The sequence below is a fragment of the Labrus mixtus genome, chromosome 24, assembly GCF_963584025.1.
Source record: "Labrus mixtus chromosome 24, fLabMix1.1, whole genome shotgun sequence".
Classification (NCBI taxonomy): domain Eukaryota; kingdom Metazoa; phylum Chordata; class Actinopteri; order Labriformes; family Labridae; genus Labrus; species Labrus mixtus.
In genome coordinates this window covers 5048065-5071113 of record NC_083635.1, presented here as the reverse complement: position 1 = coordinate 5071113, position 23049 = coordinate 5048065, and the positions used below count along the sequence as shown (strand labels likewise).

Genomic DNA, 23049 nt, shown 5'->3' with positions numbered 1-23049 from the left:
CCCTCCCATTTAGGTGTGACACAGTAAACGTTCAGATAGAGTGAATGCTTGGGGGGGGGGGGGGGGGGGGGGGGTTCTAATGGTGGATATCTTGTGTTGAAAGGAAACTAACTCGACCATTTGCAGCAGGACACCAGCCATCAGTTAATTGATTACATTTGGAAAGCAAACTTCCCCGACCAGACAGCTAGACAAGGCAGGGCTCCCCAGTGCAGCACTTCTCACACACACACACACACACACACACACACACACACACACACACACACACACACACACACACACACACACACACACACACACACACACACACACACACACACACACACACACACACACACACACACACACACACACACACACACACACACACACACACACACACACACACACACACACACACACACACACACACACACACACACACACACACACACACACACACACACACACTGCAGCAACAAAGTAATCGGCAGTCTGGGAGGTTTCTTGCTGATGATGTACTTTTTCTTCTTTTTCTAATCAACTGTTCCTCTCCTCCGTCCCTCAGTCGTTCCTCCTCCTCCTCCTCCCTCTGCTGTCAGTAATGGTCTGACCTCAGCGACACACCCACGCATACACCCACACACACACTAATATATACCGTACACACTTGAATGGACGTACAGCACCCACTCTCTCTTTACGGTCTTGCCCCCGCTTTCCATCAACTCAAAGTACTGTTGATACACACACTTGAAACCTTCTTCAACTCAATGTAATGTTTGGTAAAAAAAAAAACAAGGCCTATGATTGATTGCAAAACTAACTTCAGCCGCCAACTGACCTGCAGTGCCGAAAGACTTTTATTTCCACACATCAGCACCAGATTGTGACTGATTTGTCTCCACTTTCTTTCTCTTGCGACATGTTGCTTTCTTTAATTACTGCAAAGAGAACGCTCGGAGAGATTAATCAATCAATCACCTGCTGGGCTCAATCTGACACACATTGAAGGGTCTCATTATCAACCTGACACACTTCATAAAAATGTAATATTTTTTTCAGACCTTATAGTCGACACACTTTCTGAACCAGGCGATGCATGGAGCTGTCACTTTAAATCACTTCAACAGACCTCAGAGTTCAACATGATGCTTCAAGACTGAATCAAGAATCTTAAATACTTGAGAAACAATAAGACAAACTGTGGATGTTACTTTTATCTACTTTTGAGCTATATGGGCAGGCTAAATGTAAAACTTTTAATTAAGTCTTTGCCAAACTTTGACTGAGTGCAGATTTTAGGAGTTTTCCTGCTGCCTAATTTGGTCTCAGTACGCCGCCTGTTGCTGCTGAGAGCATTCCTCATTAAAACGGCCATAAGAACTCGCCTAATGGATGATTTCCTCACAGCTACTGCACCGCACTTCTCCGCAGTCTGTCTTTGCACCTGAAAGCCTCGCGGGAAATTTCCTCCACTGCAGACAGACGCTGGGAGAGGCGCACCCATACGACACAATAACAGTACAGAGGGAGAGAGGGAGAGATAGAGAGAGAGAGAGAGAGAGAGAGAGAGAGCAACTGAAAGTAAAAAGTGCATGACTTGGCAAAAGAAGGAGTGATAGTGAATATTAAAAAGAGAACCATGAGTGGCTGCAGAAGGAGATGAAGGATTGGAGATTATAAACTGCAGGTTAAACTGTTGCTGCAGTGTCTTTGTGCACGTTTGTATTTGTTTTGTTTGTGTGCTACGCTGGAACAGTAAAGAGAATTTATGTAAATAGAAACCATCAATTCACCGACCTAAACTGCTGAATAGTGCAGTTTAACAGCCCTCGCCCTGATGGATGTTGTAGTTTTTTTTCCTCTGTTGCGATTAATAGCTGTAGTCCTTCAGTAGGAAATGCTCCAGCCTGCTCAGTTCCTCATAAAGAAGTCTGCAAAAGTTCACTGTGAGTGAGTTTAAGGTGTGAGTTAAGTGAAAATCCATGAGGCACATTTTATCCATTTGGCATCAATTTTCCTTTCCTTTCCTCTCCTCTGACTGGCACTACTGTACTGTACTTTTTAAGTTTCGGGCTCCTCGGGTGATTGCACAAACAACTGATACATGCATTTGTTTTCTTCATTAGTGCCAACACAGCTGATAAGAAAAGACGAGTACTTCACTTGAACTTTCAAAGTCTTTGGAAGCATCACAAAGGCAGAGATTTCAATGAATCATTATACTGATAGCATTAGTGTTAACAAAGCAGCTTTTTTAACAACTGAGGGCCAATTTGATGTAACACATAAACCATTGTAAAGCACTAGATTCTTCTCAAAGTTGACTTTTTGACTCATTAAGTGCAGGTGTAACATTACAGGGGTACTCCAGAGATTCAGCACAGTACTTACATAAAGCTGAAGGACTCAAAAGAGGCTGTTAAAAAAGTAAAGGTGAGACATCATACAGAAGAGGCCTGCCCTGTAGTCCTTTGGTTTTTTAAGTTGCAAAAACACTGGATAACCTTTTCCACATTTGACACATTAACCGCAATTTCCACATACAGTAGGCTGTGCGTCCCGCGTTCCGTCAGCGCCACTGTTCTGCTCCCTCTGACGGCAAGCGCCCTGTCCCACTGGGTCGGTTTCTGGAGCGTACGCGCCGCCGTGAGCAGCTGTATATACAAGTTCACGAGATCACAGGAGAACAACAAGATCACGCGGGAATAAAGAGAACACTGTGTAAACAACATGGTGCTTTGTCTCTCCGTGTTGTTTGGCGCCTACAGTGATGATACATATGATCAGAATCTGTATATGGTGTTTTTGAACAGAAATTCATTCAAACATTTGCATCTCTGCTTGGTTTGAACTGTTTCTATTATTTTGTGAGTGGGCGTTTTTGTGCACGTTTGTGATCAATAAGCGCTGAACTACAGCGGCAGGTGATCAAAGTGATCGATCTGTCAGAGAATCAATCTGCAGCCTATTGATCAACTCTTTAAAAAGCCTCATGCATAAAAGAACACAAACACACAAAACTTGCAGAAACTCAGTTGTGTATGTATTTATATGGTTTCTGCGTGCCTGCATTTGAATGAAAAATATGCCCCATGTGTGTGTATAAACGTTGGAATTTGTGTCGTGTGAGTGTGACTCAGCTGCATCCTTCACTTTCCATTAGATTTCTCATGCATCTATAATGCAGCACACATGCATCCAGAAAGCTCTTCTGCAGGGGGAGGGAAAGCACGTCTACTCCGTTCATTCAGAGTGCAACAGCAGCAGGAATTCAGACCAAAGTGGAAGAACATACAAGAATTACAAGTGCGGAAATGCAATACAGAAGAATTTGAGGCTCATCAGATCACATATTGACATGAACCCTGGGAAAACAGCCAACGCAAACACACCAAAAAATGCCACCGTATCGCAAGGGAAGGTCGTGAAACTAACAGGGAAAATAAAATAAACTGAATAATTGCAGATTGCTCTGTTAACTACAGGACGGTACTCGGACAAGGCTTCATATACAGAAGACTCTGCACCCTGCCACATGCAAGTTCTTTCTCAGATTCAGTCATTTGTTTCACTTTAAGCAGAGATCTGTCACAAAATATTCAGACGCACGATTTCTGTTCTTCACCAACATTACCTCGGCATGCAAATTAACACGTCATCTCCGAAAACCTCCGACTTAAAGGTCAGTCAATTAAAGCAGCAGGTCTGCTCCTGTTTGGTGCTGCTTCTGTGCATTTTTCTTGCATTCACACCTTAACTTTGAGCCGGGGTCAGAGGAACGGCAGGCTAAAGATACGATATGTGGCTAAGCTCACAATATCTGCTGTAAAATGAAGGGTCTGGAGTGGGTTTGAATTTGTACTGCGGTCCAACCTTGAAATTACAAATAGAGCTCCATCTGTGACTCTTCTTATTTCCCATCCCTCTGGAATATAAATATTCACACTGTTTTCTATTTTTGCTGCTCATCAGCATTGCATACAGCCAACCCGGCAGGTGTAAGATAGATTTGCATGGCTGTGTGGGTGTATGTACGGTAATTTTAATATAAAATACAACAGAGGGGGAAGACAGGTTAACGGAGAACGAAGGAGAGCAGAGAAGGAAATGTTTCCAGGGTTAAAAATATTCAAGTCATGAAGAAGTGCATTTTTATGATTGGGTTTTCTGAATTCATTTCTTTCGCTTTGGAAAAGAATATTTGAAAGTGAGAGCGGGATGAAAACCAGTGTTTCTTTTTTAGGTTTGTTACAAGTTTCTGTCTGCATCAGCGCCTCAACTCGAGGGAATTCATTAACATAATCACACCGAAAGTCTTTGATGCTTCTCCAAAATCTGCGTGTGACATAAAGGTGTGTTTTAGGTGTATGTGTGTGTTTCTGGCATCCTCTCTTGATAGTTTGAAGCGTGAAACATGGATATTTAGCATGCTTTATAGTGTATGATGGTAAAAATACAGAACAGTAATCACGGGTGTTGATTGTGAAAGGGATCTAACAGTTCATTGATTGGATTCATTATCTTATTTGTAACAATCTGATATCATTTCATTGAGAAGGAGAGAAACACATTTTTAGCAGTGTGTCCCTTTTGTTCTGTTTCTATACCAAAATTGAAGGATCTGCAGCAATGCATAAACCATCAATCTCCACCTTCCTCTCTACCTCCATTCATACCTTTGAGCTCTCCTGTATTCACCATTGTACACTGATACGTTGATATTGATGATGGGCGCTGTTTCTCCTCTCATTCTCCCACTCAAACCCAGTGTCCACAACAATGAGCAGAAAAACACTGCATGTGTGTGAGGGAGAAACAGAAAGATCTCATTAGCGACCATTAGAGTAAGTGCTAAAGATGCTATACGGCACTTCATGTTTCTGCTTCCTCGTCCTGCTTTATGCTGGATGTGGTAATGATGGAGGAGAAAAGTGACAGAGAGGAGGTAGAGATCGGCGCCGTGCCAGAGAGGAGAAAGCGCCGTCTGCAAAATGGGAAAGAGGATTTCAATTTTTAAGCAGCTATTCTTTCTCAATTTCGGGGCAATTATAGAATCTGTCTGTCGTTACATCACACTCAGATTGAAAAGGCAGAAGACGAATCAGCAAATTATTTTGTTCTTTCCTTGCAAAGAAGTGGAGCTCATCACCCATCGATTTGTCTTCTTCTTCCTCATCTCTCTCCATCTTCCTCCCTATCCCCATCCCCCTCACTTCTTCTTCCTTTCTTTCCCCCGGTGCGTATTGCTTGTCTTGCTCTTGTTTTCACACCTCGCTCCCTCCACCTCCATCTCTTCGCCTTAATCGCACCGTCTCCCCTTTCCCCAGTGGTCCAGTTTTCCATAGTGTCGCTGACAGTTTTAATGCTACTCTTCCTCGTTTTATGTCCTCTCTCTATCCCTCTGATTCTTCTCTTTCATCCCCTCACTCCCCCTGCTCACATTCACTTTATCCATCCATCTCGCCATGTTGTTTATTATTCATGAATCTGGTCCAGAGGGAGAAAAAAAGAATAAAGATCCATCTGCAGCTTCAAGAGGACCCCTCTGCCAACATGTGTGCGCGGGTTTGCTGGAGTGTGTCTTTCTGAGCTCTTCATTGGTGAAAAATGAAGCAGCTTCAGACCGATTATAAAGCTTTGTGCGCGGCTGGACGTTAGACAGCATGAATGTGATGAAGATGCTCAACCAATTTGGTACAAAGTTGAGTTATTTGGGATCGTTTGCGCAGAGATGTAAAAAATGAAACCAAACAGTATGCAGGATGTTTGGCGAACAACATGAAACAACTTAAAAATTGGGGTTTTCTTCTGTCTACCTTCCTTTTTATCTGTTTGTGTCTTATGTCTGACTCAAATATAAACATGACGGTTATTTTCATGTCTGAGTCTCAGGAGAGTTTGCACTGACAGCATGTCGGGATGAGTTAACATTTCTCCAGGAGCCGGTGTAGTTTGGATTGAATTTGCAGCAGCTAAATGAAACGATCCCCACATTTACAAGTTTCAAAACTATCGTGTCATTACAAATGAGATTGAGCTTGCTTTTCATTTGAAACGTTTTGCAAGGGGGGAAAAGTCAACTTTACTTTTACTGAATTAGAAACACCCTCAACATTATGGTTCATTTAGTACCAAATACTTTGTGAACTTAAACTAGAATTCTATTTCTATGCAACAAAAGTGACGACTTCTTTCTGTACGGCGCTTTAGTTCAATAGTCTTGAAATGTTAAACTTTGTTACAGATTGTTTCCATGCAAGATTATTTTCATCCACTGACGTAGAAAGACGTGAATCTGTAGCTCAGATAGGTTGAGAAAAAAAGTACGCTATGAAGTTTGCGAATGAGTAAAATTGATAATAAATCAAAAGTATGTATGTTTCTTTTTGACTTTATGCATATGGCACGTTCTTTACACTGACACTTTTCCTACATGAAGTAGAGAAATTACTGCAATATACTATATACAATACATCGCACAACACTTTATGGTAACCCCCCCATCAAGATACATATCGTATTGACAGATGCTTGTCGAGACACAGCTACAGTAAAGATTCTTCATATTTTATATAATCATATATTTTTTCAAAAAAATCATATTTTTAAAGTAGAGGAGTAAGAAGTCAAACATGTCACACTAAATCTTAGGAAAGAGTAGCATCAAATCAAACGTTTCATAATGTAAGAACAATAAAAGTACTTGCTCACAGTCTACTAAAATTTCTACATCATAAAATAAAAGAGCAACTAAGGCTGCCTCGGATCATTTGTGAGATGTTTAATATTCAATATTGACCCTACGAGCCTATAAATAATCACCACGCTGTTCTGAACACTGCCTCTATCCTGCTTTGCCAAAGGCTGTTCCCGTCTCCTTTAATTTAAATTGACACACACACACACACACACACACACACACACACTAATGAACTTACTAGTCCAAATACTTTAAGTTCTCTCTCTTCATTAAACAACAAAGCAACAATGATTGGATTAAAGACCTTTTAAGGAAACTGACTGAGGAGTGCTCCTTCTGCAGATTAAGCACCAACTACTGTATTTTGCAGGAACACTCCTTTTTCAAAAGTTTCTACATCAAAGATTTACACAGTCAGCGACATTCAGCAACATGCCTAAAAGCCTTATTGTGTTAATGTAACCTTCATTTAAAAACGTTCATTTTGCCCATTAGATCGATTTTCCCAGCTACCATTCACTGTGTCCTTTTCCACCAGAGCAGCAGCTGCCTTATCATATCTTTTAAGCATTGTGTCCACTCTCCAGCCCGTTTGAAGCTGCTTCAAAGGACTCCAATCATTCTGTATTCAGTCCATTCAAAGTGCCGCATGAAGCTGCTTTTCAGGGGCTCAAAATAGTTACCAGTCTAAATCAGGGTCGGTCATAGAATAAGAGAAACCTTTGAAATAAGTGAATGCGATCTGGTTTTCAATCTCACCCTATATTGTCTGCATTTAATTATATAATAAGTGGCTGAAATATACATGCCTGACAAGATGTAGAGCTAGTTTGCATAAAAACAAAACATGACAAATGATACTGCAAAGAGAAAATGAAAGACTGTCTTGAGACATAATTAGCAAAAACGAATGATCACGGGGGGTAAAATGATTATAAAGGTCCACTTCTACACCCCACCTTCTGCCCTTCTTCATATTCAGCTGAGTTGTTCCTCAGTATACAGGCGTTCTCCTAATGAGAGCCATTGATGTCTGTCTAAAGCCTGGTTTATACGTCTGTGTTGAATCTACACCGTAGCTACGTCATAGTGGCCTACGCTGCTGTGAGCACTGCATACTTGTGCGCCAGTGTGTCTGCGTAGCTCTGCGATTATCTGCCAGTAATGAACGCTAGTTGACTATGCAAGGGTACTCAGGGGGCTGCTTCTTAAAGAAATAAGTGGATCTAAGAATGTGTCATGCATTGTAAATCAATTCCAGTGTAGACCACTGTCCCCTCAGCTGTAATGCTCGGCGAAAGGTGCTGATAAGATTGTAATCTCACTAGGCCAAACTAAGTGATGTCACCACAATGAAGTCTTTTTCTTTTTTTAACATGTTTTATATAACAAGTTTTCATACCAGCCAGTAGTATTTGCCGAGCGCTATACGAGGCGCTCTTCCACAGGTATCATTTTCATTAAAAAAAAGAACCATGAAATGTCTGGTTTTCTGTGAGAAAAAAATGATTATACCGACGTTACCACACATGATGAGCAGAGCAAAGTTCATCTCTGCAGCCTTTCACCTAACAAAAATCTTTCCCAGGAAAAAAATGATTCACTGTCTTTTCCGCCCTGGTAACAAGCTAGCCTGCAAGTGACTGATCAATTTCCATGAGTGAGTCCTCCGACAGTCGCCTTTTTCTTCATGGTGGCATGACTTCCAATTTGGCAGGAAGCACTCGAGCTGCTGTGGCACCGACTGCAGAGACACTTTAACTGGTTCAAGGCATGTCTGGAGGATTATTCAGATTGATTTTTTCCTGCACAGGCTGAGGAGGAATAGAGCAAGAAAAGGGGGAGGAAGGTGAGATGAGCTGTGAGGCAGGGCTCGTCTGCTGGGACTCCCATGATGCCTCTGTGTTCCTCGTAAACACACCGCTAACAGCTAGGTGAGGCAGCAGCTATAAATAGCTCTTTCTGTGCACACCACACCCACCCACCATGCTGCAAACACACACGTTCATGCATTAATGTATGCAGAGGCACATGCATGCAGGCAGCAGCACTCATACATAAACAAACACAGATACACATACGCTACAACGCTGACATGCTTTTCCCTTCATCTTCTTCTCCCTCCCCCCTCTGGATGTCTCTCCTTTTCTCTCCCTCCATCTTCTCTTGGCAGCTCTGCACCTTCTCCTACTTATCATATGCTCTGTAGCAGATGGTGGATATGATAATTACCAAACAGGCTAAACACAGTAAGCAAAAGAAAAATCCTCAGCGTGCCCATCACAGTCTCTCTCTCTCTCTCTCTCCCTCTAACATGTGATTTTACCGCCTCTGACAGTCTGACAACTCTATCCAGGAGAGAAATCTCACACATCATTTCTGCATTTTCTTGCAAGTAATGAAAAAGTCCGAGCATAAGATAAAGAAAATTATCCCTCCATAATCACAGCTGCAGAATCGTTCTGCCCAGAGCACCCAAACCAATTCCAGCCCCCCTTTTCCTTTCCATCCTCCCTCCTCTATCCTCATTTGCTCCTTTCCTCTGTTTCCCCTACTGTAAAAAAAAATGCCCTATTTTTGTCACGCCATTGCAGCAACACTAAGAGGGTTACAGGTATTACAGATAACAGTGATAAACAGGTGCAAACTGCAGGCATATCTCTCGGGATTAGTGTAGGTATTCTAATCCAGCCCACACTATCTGGGGTCATCATTACTAAATCAGGATGTTCCACAAATGATTTCACTTTAATTCATTTGCTGTTGACGTTTAACTAAACTGTCAGGCTGAATGAAGAAAACATTATCTCATGTGTTGTCTAAAATGACTCTAAATGGAATGAAATGAGCAACAAATAAAAACCTTTAAATCAGCAATAATTCTTGTAATTATTATAGTGTGTTTTTGTTGTTGTTGTTGTTTGTAACAATGCTGGAAGAAAATGTGATCCTATCATCTCAAATATGATGTTCATGGTGGCTTTTTTAGTCTGACAGTGAGGTGAAGACATTTGGTGTTTGGCCCTACAAAACAAGCTACTTACTTGGTTCATGGGAAACTGTGATTGGTTTTTAACCCATACAGTATAATAGATTAAGATAATAATTACAGACAGATTAAACCTTAGTGAAAATAAACGTCAGTGGCAGCAAAACAGCTGAAACTTAAGTCATAAAACAAAGATGTGCCCTGGAAGAAGGTTTTCAGCATGCATACAGAAGCAAAAGCTCCAGACCCTGAGAAAGTGTACACAAACTCCTTTGAATATATAGTTATCTCCAAGGTATTGTCTCATTATTAAACGGTAAAAACAACAAAACAATGCCCCAGGCTCTCTAAGAGCTTGTATATGGTCACTTATGATGCTTAGCTAACCACGCCTCATGGGGAATATCGACACAGTCGTGTACATTTTGTGTTTCTTCCAGAGGAAACGTGACGACTCTTCTGGAGAGGACACAACAGTCATCTCTGAATGACTTCCATAAAAACAGTAAAGGCAGAGCGCTTCACTTGTAGCACCGCTTCTGTGTACAAAAACACTCCTTTCTTACCTGTATTTTTTTTCCATCATTCATGTGGATTAAAGACGCTGTGTGACCTTAGCACCCCCGCCTCAGCTGATGGAGTACAAAGCTGTCTGCAAGCTTAAGATGGGAAACGCTCTATATCATTATTGCAACATAAATAATGGCTCATGTCAGCCTGGAGGTGTGAATCTGCCCACAAACACATTATTCACACCTGCCTCTCTTTTTAAATCTCTAAAATATTTTCCTTCCCTTTTTAAGAGTCTCTCTATCTCCTCCCGTGATGCCCTGTGCCTCCTTAATCTTCTCTCCTGGAGCTGTGTAACCATTAATGAAGCTATATTTCATAATTAAGGACAAAATAAAGCCTTGTCTTCTCTCTCATCTCTTCTGCTCTCTATTTTTAATGAAGCTCTCATGCAGAGAAACTCAGTGTCTGCCGAAGAGAAAGATGAGGTTTTTTTAATTGCTTTTATATGGTTATATTCAAAGTGACACTGGTTATGGTTGAGCAGACTTAAAATAATCGCCTTCCAAGTGCTACAAAGATAATGCTCATATCTGTAACCTTCAGGTGAGGCTCTACCTGCCGTCTTATCCTCACCTCCTCTTCATGCATCCTTGTCTCTGCTCCTCATCCCTTAATTCGTCCTCTCTCCTCTTCTAACTGTTTCTTCTTTTGACCCCACACCACCCCCCATAGCTATATTTCATAATTACAGCAGAAAGATGACTTATTTGTGTCAGTCCCACTCCCCCCATATGTAACGCTCATCTTTGAGGAACCATGAGAAATGGTTGCGGTGTGTGGGTGTGCGGTCCCTCGGTGCTTGTTTTGCCAAAGGCTGCGTGGCCTATAAATCTATTGCTGTAACTCTCTCGATTCACAAACATGCATCCATCTTCGCGGACACACACACACACACACACATACTGCGTGTGCACACTGCAGCACCTGACTATATTCTCGTTTGAGTGTTTATGACAGAGAGGCAGCCGAGCACATGGCCACACATACGAGGAATATAACCATTACTCCTTTGTGAATGTGTGTGCGAGCTTAAATGTGTAAATGGCAGAGAAGAACTATTTACACCCACACAGAGAAATCAATTATCTAAAAAGAAATAGTGCAGTGCTGTGCTTACTGGGGAGCATATGCATAACGCACCATCATTACCTTTAACTTCCTCTCATAGTGTTTTCTTCATGTAAAGTTGGATGATAAATGGGACTGTAGAAAGTTAACTTAATTTGGGAGGGAAACGAGGGAACTCTGGAGAGATACAAATGATCATCAAAGAGGATTTGACAGCGTTGTAAAAGGCTGAGGAGATCTGTAATTGCTTTATACAAACAAAACAACAAGTCTTTAAGAGCTGAATCCACAGATCATTAAATCACCGAGATGATGCATGAGAAATTAATGACAAAAACTTTGTAAACTGATGCTCGTTTAATCTAGTTTTTAAGCACAAATCCCAATAATACCTGTGCACATCGTCTGCTTTTCCCCTTTTTACAGAATGTGTACGTGAACTAAACACCCAATGCAATCACGTATTTATCTACATAACTACATTGATAACAGTTTCATTTACAGTGACTTCCAGTAAAAAATGCACATTTTACAGCTTCTATTTACTATATTCTTTATAAGGCCTCTATTCTTCGTTTACCCTATATTTGGCTGAATATCTTTGAGTTCTGGACTTATGTAGGACAAGCAGACTTCATGTCACTGTTTTCAAAGGAAGTTGTGTTTTTACAGTTTGCAAACTGTGCAGTTAGAGTTGATTTCACTACGTGCCATGTCCACTGAAACCACAGACCAAGTGTTCAGTTATGTTTTGTTACTAGTTATTTATTTGCAAAAAAATCTAAATGTTGTAAAGTTTGTCAGTTTATGTGATGAACAGTATGAAAGAGTCATTTTTTTTGCAGTGATCCAAAGATGCACTTTTCAACACAGGCCAGATATAAGAGGGTTTCTGTAGAATGGCTCAGGACTTCATGTTTCTACACAGACTACATCTTCACTTATCCTATGGCCTCTACTGACCCAAACATACAGGTCTTACTTTATGTTAATCTCCCTTTAACTCACAGCATCATCACCTTAAACTCATTCTCATCTCCCTGTGCCCCCTGAATTTATGTTTCCGGTTACTTGTGAACTTTGATCTGTTATCTCATTTCGCCCTGGGGTTGATATCACAAATCCTATTTTATCCAGGCTCACGCAGACTCAAATGGCCTCTAAATCTTATTTCCTCTTCCCCCAGTGGCCTCTAACTGAGTTTGCCAGCCTACTACCAGGAAGGAGAGGGGGTTTTCCAAAAACCTTACCCCTAAAACGAAGATGCACCAGAGCAAAATAATGAAAAAGGTAAAAGGGAACTGAAATATGTACTGGCATGGATATAATGCTTAAGCTGTAATAGTAGTAATACTTTTTATTGCCTTTCAGGACACTCAACTTTAATTTCTCGTTAAATGCAACTAGTCTTAATTTTAATTTGTGTTTAATCAGCATTGAAAATAGTTCCAATGAACACCCATCATTCAAACCCAACTCAAGTCAAGTTCAAAACTTAAACGACAATAGTCGGAGTTTGGATTCAACCTCAAGTCTTGTACTTTTCAGATGCTCACTATGAGGCTCACAAAACTATAATTTACACAGTAGGAATTGGACTTTAGAAAGTGGCACTTTAAATCCTAAAAAAAAAAGCAGCCAACAATAAACAGTAGGTAACCAATGTTTCCTACACTCTCCCCAAACATTCATAAAACCTTGAAGAAATCCCTCAGGAAGATAAACAATGTCAGAGTTTAGAACAAAAGGCAGACACTTGTCATTTTGCAAAGCTGTTTGAGACATTGCAATCATCTGTGTAAGTACACCAGAGAGTAATCGGAGATGCACAGCTCCAGAGAAGCCAGTTTGATATGTTATCACTTACAGGCACGGTGGATGTCGCCCCCTCGGCCACATTTAGAGATGCTCCTTAAATCTTATTTCCCCCACGTCGGTTGATGATAACTGGGTTTGTTGCTTCCAGGAAACACTTGGAGGGTTCCTGGAAAGACACAACAGGGTTTTACAATCCCCTTTACTTTCTTTGGAGATTATTTCATATTACACTAAAGACTTGTTTGGTAGTCTGTTTTGAAATGTGAATTACTGCATCAGGGTTTTGGTTAGTAGCTGTAAAGTTGTTTCACTTCAGGGTAGAGCATTAGAGTGTATATTTCATCATTACATCCAGAAAATGTCACTTTTTCAGATCAGACTGAGTAAACAGCAACAAAAACACAAGCAGGGAAGTAAACGGTTGGTTAAACAGGACTGTCTTTGTGGGTGCATGCCGCTGAGTCCGCTGAGCAGAAAAGTTAGTTTCCTGCTTTGAATTGCAGCCACAGTGGACTGTTATTGTTGTTGGGGCCACTCAGCATAGTAATTAGTGAGGGGAACCCTGAAGTACAAAGACCACCAGAGGGAATTAGAGAGAGAGAGGGAGAGAGAAAGTGCAGAAGAGTGAAGCCAGGAAAAAAACTGCTTCCTGACGCTGCTGAACCTCATCACCTCCATAGAAATACATCGCTTAGAATAGATTCAAATAGCCCCAATTCAGGAAAATGAATAGAAGGTTCATCAACTGCAATTTATGAAACACAGATAATAATCCCTGGAAGCTTGTTACAACACGGAGCCTCAATAAACAGGACGAGTTCAGTTTTCAACTCAACTTTAAGAGAGAGGAAAGATAGTGGATTGCAAAGTCCCTGATTGGAAGTTTTGGCCATCGCGTCATATAAGGATCATCATGACGACACGGCAACCTCTGACGCAATGCCAGCCCAACAAAACTAAACATTTGGCATCGAAATCTCAACCAATAGTATGAGGCGTGTTGTTATACAGGGCAGCTTCACCAGAGTGTGTTGCCTGCCTGATAATGCGTATCTTCCTAATCCTACATCCTTAAAGTCAAATAAAATACAAAATTAAAAATCTTCATCTCCAATGATGATTTTCATTGGACTAAAGAAGAATAAACAAACTCAGTCAAGCTTTAACTCATAGTCATTATGTCTGATGCTGTTCTTCGTTCATAAATGCGTTTGCAAAATGTCATACACATGCTGGATTACATAAAATACTTTACTTATTACTTTATCATTTAGACTTTTGAGATAAAGAATATAATTAGTCTTCAGGAAAATAAAATGACTCTGCTAGTTCTAAAGTTTAAAGGTGTCATTAAATCTATCTAACCAAATCCTTCTTTTCCACCCCCCACATGGAGGACCGTTTGTGTTCAAAGTTTAGATAAATGTACCAACAGATAGCTGGAAGTATAGACAGTGAAGTTTTAGCTACTGTGTGTATTCTGTGAGTTTTGTTTCTATGTCGACCCTGTTCTTCTTCTTCCCCTGGCTTTGTGTCGAGTCCAATAATGACCACATTGTTTCGGTGCCACCGGCATCACTGCTGGCTAAATGCTCAGCTTACTCACACTAACACACAAACACACACACACACACACACTGAGGCCTACAGAGCAGGCTTGTAACCGTGTGTGTGTGTGTGTGTGTGTGTGTGTGTGTGTGGTAGAAGAGTAGTAAAACAGCAAAGCCAAAACTAGTTTGCAGTTTTAAAAAAGCCTGCTGATGTATTAGTGCCAATTTTTTTTTTGCAGCCTGTCTATCTGTGTTTGTGTGTTTCTGTTTGTGTGTATGTGTGTGCGAGAGCGGTCGAGAAAAGAGTTGGCCAAGGCAGTGGAAAAAGTGCGAGCCAGAGACGATGACGTTGGCAGAGTGGAGAAGAACAAACTACTTCCTGAAAATCAATTCAACCCTTTGACTGAACTCTCTCTCTCTCTCTCTCTCTTTTCTCTCACTGGACCCAACTGGAACCTCAGAACAGCTTTTTACTGATTTTGCGGTTCATTTAAACTTTTGGTAAACTAATACAGAGAACAAGACTTCACTTTTGCTGTTGCACGTTTACAGCCAATAGAAACAGCATGAAATGGTTTGCCTCGTTTGGGTGATTCTCATATTTATTACAAACATTTTAAATAAATACAAACCACATCCTCTAACTGAAGGATTTTATATTGAAAGTTTAACCGCTATTAAGTGAACTTGTCCAATAGAATTTCTTATATATTCTATGTATGCAATCCCTGCTAGGATTTAGCTTTAATCAATTTCTAAAAACAGATGTCTGCATGCAAGGGCTGCTAACCATCAGCTTGTACACATCACCACTCTCTTCTAAATGTGCAAGGTGAAGTGTAAACAAATGCTCTGGAACTGCTAGCTTCACCTAAAAGACCTGAAAAGTTGGTGGTCCCTCCCAGAGGTTAAAGGTCATCATGTTAGCTGATGTGTTTCAAGAGTTGGGGCGTCAACAAGGATGGAGGCATAGCAATAACTACTGACTACTGATCATGTTCTGATTGTTTTTCTTCTCAGGAATATGCAATGGGTCAGGACGAGCAGGAGGAATTTTACAAACCAGATGCTACCGCCGCTTACGACTCCATTCTGCTCAGCCCTGCAGCAGCAGAGTTCGAAGACGCACAACTGGAACAACACACACCAACACACACATACTGGGTCAGGTAATTAACAGTCTGTAGATCTAAGCTAGCTTTAATCTAATCAAACCATCCAGCCTCTATTTCCCCCCTGGGTTTGCACATATTTAGCACACACACATGCACACGTTTCCCTTGTATCGTTTGCCCTCTTTACTCTTTACCTCCCACACTCCACTCATCTCAATTAACCACTGAATTGCTTTTTTTAAAACACATTTGTCATTTTTATTGAAGTGATGATCTATTTTTTTTTTTGCTCACAATTAACATGTTTATTTTATTGAGTAATCCAATCACATTATCACTCCAGTCACTTCCAGGCTTTATTATTCAGGACATTCAGGATGTGGACATTTAATGTTCATGTTAAGCTTGTAAAAGAATAATGGTGGATCTTATAATCTCATACTGAACCAGTTGCACCCACACACATTTTCTTACACTTCATAACTTAAGTTCATAAAAAAAGATTAGGCTAAACTTCAACTCATTTTACTAAGTTATTTTTGGGGCCATTTTTTTGCCTTTATTGATTGGACAGCTGATGAGACACAGGAGGAGAGAGTGGGAGGATGACATGCAGCGATTGGCCGAGGTCGGATTAAAACTCACGGCCCCTGTAACGAGGACTATAGCCTCTGTACATGGAGGTCACACTCCAACCACCGAGCCAAACTTGGACTAACTTTTACTTGATACTTTCAGCTAATGACGGGCACCAAATTGTAAAAAAGAAATAATTCTTGAGGCCAGAATAATGTTGATTATTAACAGAAGTAACTTACAGGTATCCAAATGTCCTTGTGTGCAGACACCAGTATTATAGATCAAATTCAAATATTACTGAGAAACAGAAAAGATGGAGCTGATTGTAACGGACCAAAGGTTTTCACAGTATGTCACAGGTTCATCAGAAAAACTGCAATGTACTTCACATCCGAAGTTCAGCTGCATCAGAGTTGCCGTTTGGTTAAATTTGATAACAGGCCTAAGTGCAAACATGACCTTTTTAAATGCAAGAAGGTTGAAACAGAGTCTTCAAAGGGTTCGAATGAGTTTCCTCTTAATGTAGTCAGTTAATGTTTTTCTACCAGAAGAACAAATCTGATTAATTATACAGAGCTCAGTGTGATGTAAACTCTTACTCATGATGATTCATGATGCTACACAATGAAACAGGCCAATTACATTTCAGGGTTCTGCATCTTAAGACCAAAACAGGGACTCTGATGCAAAACAGCATTCTGCCATGGGTTTTGTCATCTCTTATGGAGTCTTACAACTTCAACCTCTGAAACAAGCCAGTTGTTTTGTCTGCCCTAAGGTATTAAGAAGGGTGCCAGAACAAAAAGCAAAAGGTTGTGCGACTCATGAAGGCATGCAAACCTACCAGCCCATCACTTTGTAATGCTGGGTTTATTCAGAGTAGCAGCATTTCTACTGTTTTACACTCCAACCTTTACGCTTTTAAAAACGTTTTCATTTTCAGGAGTGCAGTGTGTGTGAAAGGATTTAAATTTTCCTTTTCATTCACTATGGAATAAGGTTATAAAACAAATTATGTTTTGATAGTCAGTGAATTTTGTTAGATATACTGTACGTTTCAAGGAGACAGGAGGATTTCAAACAAGAGATGCATCGATTGACTGTGCTAATCAGGGCGATACCAATGTTTAAAATCACAATTTGGCCGATTCACTGCTTCTTTTGGTGCAAGATTCCCACATTGGCAACATCTTTCTCTCATGTTTGACCATGAAAAAAAGAGCAGCCCAACAGGTGACTTCCTCAGTCAGATTAAAAATAAACTCTTCTCTCAATCAGAAGTTAGCTGTTAAAATCTTGCCAGCATAAAATTGACACAACAAACAACAGATAAACATCGGCTGCTGACATCAGTTCATGCCACATTATTTGCAGATTTCTGTCAACAGGACCGACATTGACCATTACCTTTTTTTAATTCCAGTGGTACCATGGTTTATTCATCTGTAAAGCTATATAGTGTGCATGCAAGATTGTGCCTCTTTTCTTAGAGTAGACAGCTGCTGTTGCCTAAGAAATATCTGGCTCATGCTCCTTACTGAAAGAGAGAGAGAGAGAGAGAGAGAGAGAGAGAGAGAGAGAGAGAGAGAGAGAGAGAGCAGTGTGGATGGAGGGAGGAAGATGAAAAGAGGGAAAACATCTCTGTGACTTGGTTAAGCCCTCAGGAGACTGAACTGAATAACAAAGCAGAAACCCATCCACTCTGAAACACACACTCAGTGTCCTACTAGGAGTAAAACAGGGACAAGTGGCTTCTTCTTTGCTCTTGGACAAATTTTCCGGCTCATTGGCTCCTTTTAGAAACGACAGGGAGCAGCCGTTACCAGAGTCAGCCCAAAGCTAGACAGACAGTGAGACCTAATAAACTCATAAAAGCCAAATTATCGTCCTATTTCTTTTGGCTTGTGTCCATTAGTGCCTCGTATAACCTGGTATAGTGTTCCTGACGTCCCCCGTATGTCAGGCAGGTTTCATTTTTCCCAGCATCTCTTTAATAAGTTCTGATTTTGTGCAGTAGCTCCGTTTCACCAGGAGTCATTTAGCACTTCCCACACATGGGACTCAAAGTCAGTAATAGCTTTAAAAAAAAAAAAAAAAAAGAAGGCAATGTGTGGATCTGAGGTTCTTTGGGACAACGTGGCTAAAAGGCATTTACATGGGCTGATATGTGACTGCTGCCATCTGTTTCACTAATGCTACTTGCCATATCAGCTTACTCGTCTAAGATGATTGCTGCTTTAGTAACACAGCAAAAGCACTACACCAGCACAGCTTCAGCCTGCAGAGGATTTTTAAACTTCTAAATGCTGTTCAGATTGATATAGGCTAGACCTCTCCTCTCTGATGACCATGGATAACGTTATGTTCATCCATGTTTGGTAAGCCTGCAGATATTTTCCAAATGTGTATATGAAACAATTACTTATAGTTCCCTAACACAACCTGAAGAAGGACAAAGCCTGAGTCCAAAATTAAGCACCTGTCACTTGCCAAATGCAGGTAAAAATCCATTTTAGCGAGAAAAATAAATGAGGTCAGGCGCCATTGGTCGGTACATAACAAACTGTCAGTTGATGACCACATTTTCTTTTCGATAATCCTGTTCCACTACTTTAAATTCACTCATGCCATCTACCATCTCCATTTAGTCCAGTTCATCAAACAACCTGTTTCGTGCAAGTCTTCTTGTCTCACACGCGCTAATCACTAGACGTGACGACAAAATATCAAGTGAAACGTTTCAAAATGGAGAAATGTTATTTGAGCATTGTTTATGAAACCTACTGCTGGTGAATACTGTCATCATTGGGGCGGCTGTGGCTCAGTGGTAGGGTTGGTCGTCTCCCCGGCTCCTGCAGCCACACGTCGCTCCTTCGGCTGCGTCGGCAACCTGTGAACGTGTATCAACGGAGTTAGATTTCTGAGGATGCGCACAACAATATGCTCCAAACCACCGCAGGATAGAGATTTGAAGAGAAGTATGATGAGCAGTTTAAAGATGTTTGAGACACAAGAAAATAAGTTGGAGAATAAATTACAATTCATATTTGAATGTACAAACAAACACAATATGAATATAACCAAACCTTATACGAATAGGGTATGATATATCATATATGATATCAGAATTTGCAGACATATCTTGCACACTTGTTTGGAAAGATGTCAGGTTACAGTGAGGCACATAGACACAGACTTTGGTATTCTTTGCAGGGTATTAGTTGTGTGTGTGTGTGTGTGTGTGTGTGTGTGTCACTATGCAACATCGTGGCTTTATAAGGAGAGGAGGCAGTTTTATCTCTGTCAGTACTGAGAGCAGATACAGCAGCAGAGAAGTCTCAACAATAAACTTCTCTGTCTGGGGGATAAACACAGACAGAGGACGTCAGCTTTCTTCACTCTTGTCGTCACAGTGAGGGGTTTTTATGCAGTTTATACAGAAGAGATAGAACGTGCTAATTAGAGAGCTTAACAGCTGCAGATATGAAGATTTTGACAGCGTTTTGACAGATCCAGGCTACCTCTTATCCCCTGTTTTCAGTCTGAATATTGAGCAATGCTCCTAACAGGCAGATATGAGAGAGGTATCAAATGTGGGCATCCTAATCATAGTAGGCCAACAAAGCCTTGCAGCATGTACAGTTATATGAAATGCATTTTTCTGGTGCAGCAGAGGCCCTGTCCTCTGCCTGTTCATTGATGCTTCACTTTGTTCAGGTTGAAACGGGTAAGGCTGCCGTGGTAACCCCATAAAATGATTTACCGCAACATAAACAACCCGGCCCACGGAGCATGAGGCAACCGCCACAACTGCATGTGACGTTATCGCACCCCACTTTACGTTCAGACGGAAACAATGGCAACTGTTCCGGCTGTAACTTTGGATGGAACGTCACCACTTTCGTCTTTTAGCTAAACGAAAAAGGAGAATCAGCTATTTTTGATGACGCAATTTGAAAAAGTATTACTGCGGCGTGCCAGTTGCCGAGCCCTGACTCACAAACAAATTTGCTTATTAACAAAACAAGGGGGTTGGTGCGATAACACAGCATAAGAGCCAGCATAAATCAACTCGGGGGGGGATATTCCGCCGACAGCTTTAGACACCGGTCGTTTCTGGTTGGGGGGCGCTGGTGTGTTTCCCCCAGCTGATAACAGCGCGCAGCTGAGTTTCGGGGGCGATGAGCAAAGGAGGAGGGGCCCAGTTTGAATGTTGTGTGCTACTGACTCTACCTTTAAGCGTCCGACAACTCCTAGTTTTTTTTATGTAGACACACAAGAGAGAGAAAATGCTTGAAGGCTACTTGCTCTTTTCATCCCATTTCTCTCCACACGCCGCTTCCACGCCAGCTTTATGGCATCTGTCACCGCAAACTAACCGTCTTCCGAACGAGAGGATCCTCAGAGACTGAGAGGAGGGATGGGAGATGGGAGCCCAGTTAACGTTGCACTGTCAGCACACGATCGCATGCTCTAAAGAGTACCGAGTTCACACACACACACACAGACACACAGCAGAGATCAGAGCTGCAGGGCTGTCACCGGGGTCAGTCGGGAGAAGTGCAATATCTTGACAGAACTGAAGTGTTCACTGACACAGAAACACAACTCAGTGCCTCACAGTCTGTCCCTGTTGTTTTTTTTAACAACAGTGTGTTAGTGTGTCCTTCCTTACGTCTTTAATACCTTATCTTTCGTAGGGAATTTGGTTTTTATTTTTTGTAAACATAATTAATTTGCACTATCATAGGTCTTGTCTTACCTTTTGCCCACATTATTATGAAGTAGAAAATCAACAATAATGTTATGTATTTAGTCCTCTTCTATCCTTAGAAGACAGAACTATAACAGTGCTCTTGCTTCCATGCAGTGTTTATAATATATTGCAAACTACATATAAAATTGCCTTAAGATAATTCAAAAGGTTTTTCAGTTTCTAATGATGATGACTTCATCTTTATTGAAATTCTTGCATTTAAATGGTAACTTTGCAATCAAACATACAAAAAAAAAAACATCCAGGTATGCTTTCTGGAGAATAACAGGGGTTTTACTCAAACCTCTGGTTGTCCTGCAAATGCAGTCAAATTCCATATGACTTGATATCACTTGGAAATGTAAACTAATGTAAACACTAAAATGCTTTAATATGCTTGAGCAACCTGCATGTTATACAGCATGCCGCTCACCTTATGATGTCACCAGGTGCTGGGGAAACTGCTGCTTCTCCCTGTAGCTGTAACATCTGTCATTTGAGAACAATGGTACAGCTATAAAATAAAAAAAATGCAGAAATCTTTAATGTCACATGCAGTGTTAACATTTTCACAACAATTTATCCTATCTCCATTTGAGTCTGGAAAACTGCTTGACAAGTCATTGAGATGTACTTTGTGTATCTTTTCTGATGGTGAACATTCTGCATTATCAAACAGGTGTTACTAATCACCATTAATTAAACATACTGTATTAAATACACTGAGCTTCCATACCTGAGTGCAGCTAATAGTGTTAGGCTATAGTCATATACATTGTCTCATACTGTTAAAAACAGCAAATATATACATATAAATGTATAAACAAGCTCTACTTTGCCTGGAAACCACATAAACAAGCTTACAATGGTTTGCACAGGTTAATTGAATCTATGTCACTTATCAAACAACTATAGGGACCTTTTATTTTTGGCATAAGGTGCTTTAATTTTGAAAATGAATGTACATTTTGCTATTGATACAAATGCACTTAAGTGACATTTTAAGAGATTTTCAACCTTAACAGAGGATTTTTTTTTTTTTAAACACCTGTTACTGGTGGTAAACTCACCTTGTGTTGAACAAACTCTGTCTGTGGTTTCGTTCGTTTTAATCTTTTCTTTTTAATTTAGGAGGACTTTAAAGTAGTTTCATGCTCAATTATTTACCTACCTAGCGTCCAACGTTTGACGAGCTGCGGACTAAACCATTTGCTTCTCATTGAGGGGGGCGCGTGGAAGTTATGGAAACTTCCATTATTTTAATTGGTAAACATTATTTATTTTAACGAGTTATATCTAGAAAGGTTGACTTAAAACAGAAAGTACTGTTGTTGCGATGCGTCAGAAAAGGCATTTAAAAAAGTCCCGTATTTCTCCTTTTGATGTATTCACCTGTAATTGTTCTTAGACGCTTATCTTGATCTATTGACGCACCTGGTACATGCCGTCAATAATAGCTAGTTGGTGTTGATATGGATAATTCTGCATTCATTTGGTTTTTAATATGTCCCTGTAGTTTTGGAAAAGATAATTAAATTCATTGACGCCCTGGTCTTTTGTTTTTTACATCGTTGAAATTACAAATGTGTTCAGATTCATGTTGCATCTTTCTCTCTTGTTCTTTAAACCATGCTTTTTTTTAAGTAGGAGGATGCTGCTCTGCACTTCTTGAAGTCTCAACAATCTGTGTGTGTGTGTGTGTGTGTGTGTGTGTGTGTGTGTGTGTGCATGTCAAGGCTCAGCAAGCAGTGTGTGGGAGGACGGAGAGACCCCACACAGTAGCTGCCTCAAACTCCCAGTTTTAAGCATAATGGATATTGGATTAGGCATCCAAGTGCCTCTTGGTAAACTAAACACCCACCATGGCCTGAACAACTCTGAGACTCTTGAGAGCTTTTGCAAAGTTTATGAGA

At 40.7% G+C, this 23049-nt stretch overlaps 1 long non-coding RNA gene across 1 annotated transcript in view; it reads right to left on the bottom strand.

Moving 5' to 3' along the window:
• LOC132959376 (uncharacterized) overlaps nucleotides 1–21615 on the bottom strand; it is a 45449-nt gene extending 23834 nt beyond the window's left edge. The window contains exons 1-2 of the long non-coding RNA XR_009666980.1: nucleotides 21570–21615; nucleotides 13186–13302 (exon numbers count right to left, since the gene is read on the bottom strand). This is a non-coding gene — a long non-coding RNA (uncharacterized LOC132959376). The remainder of the gene's footprint in view (nucleotides 1–13185; nucleotides 13303–21569) is intronic.
• Between the last annotated feature and the right edge of the window lie 1434 nt (nucleotides 21616–23049).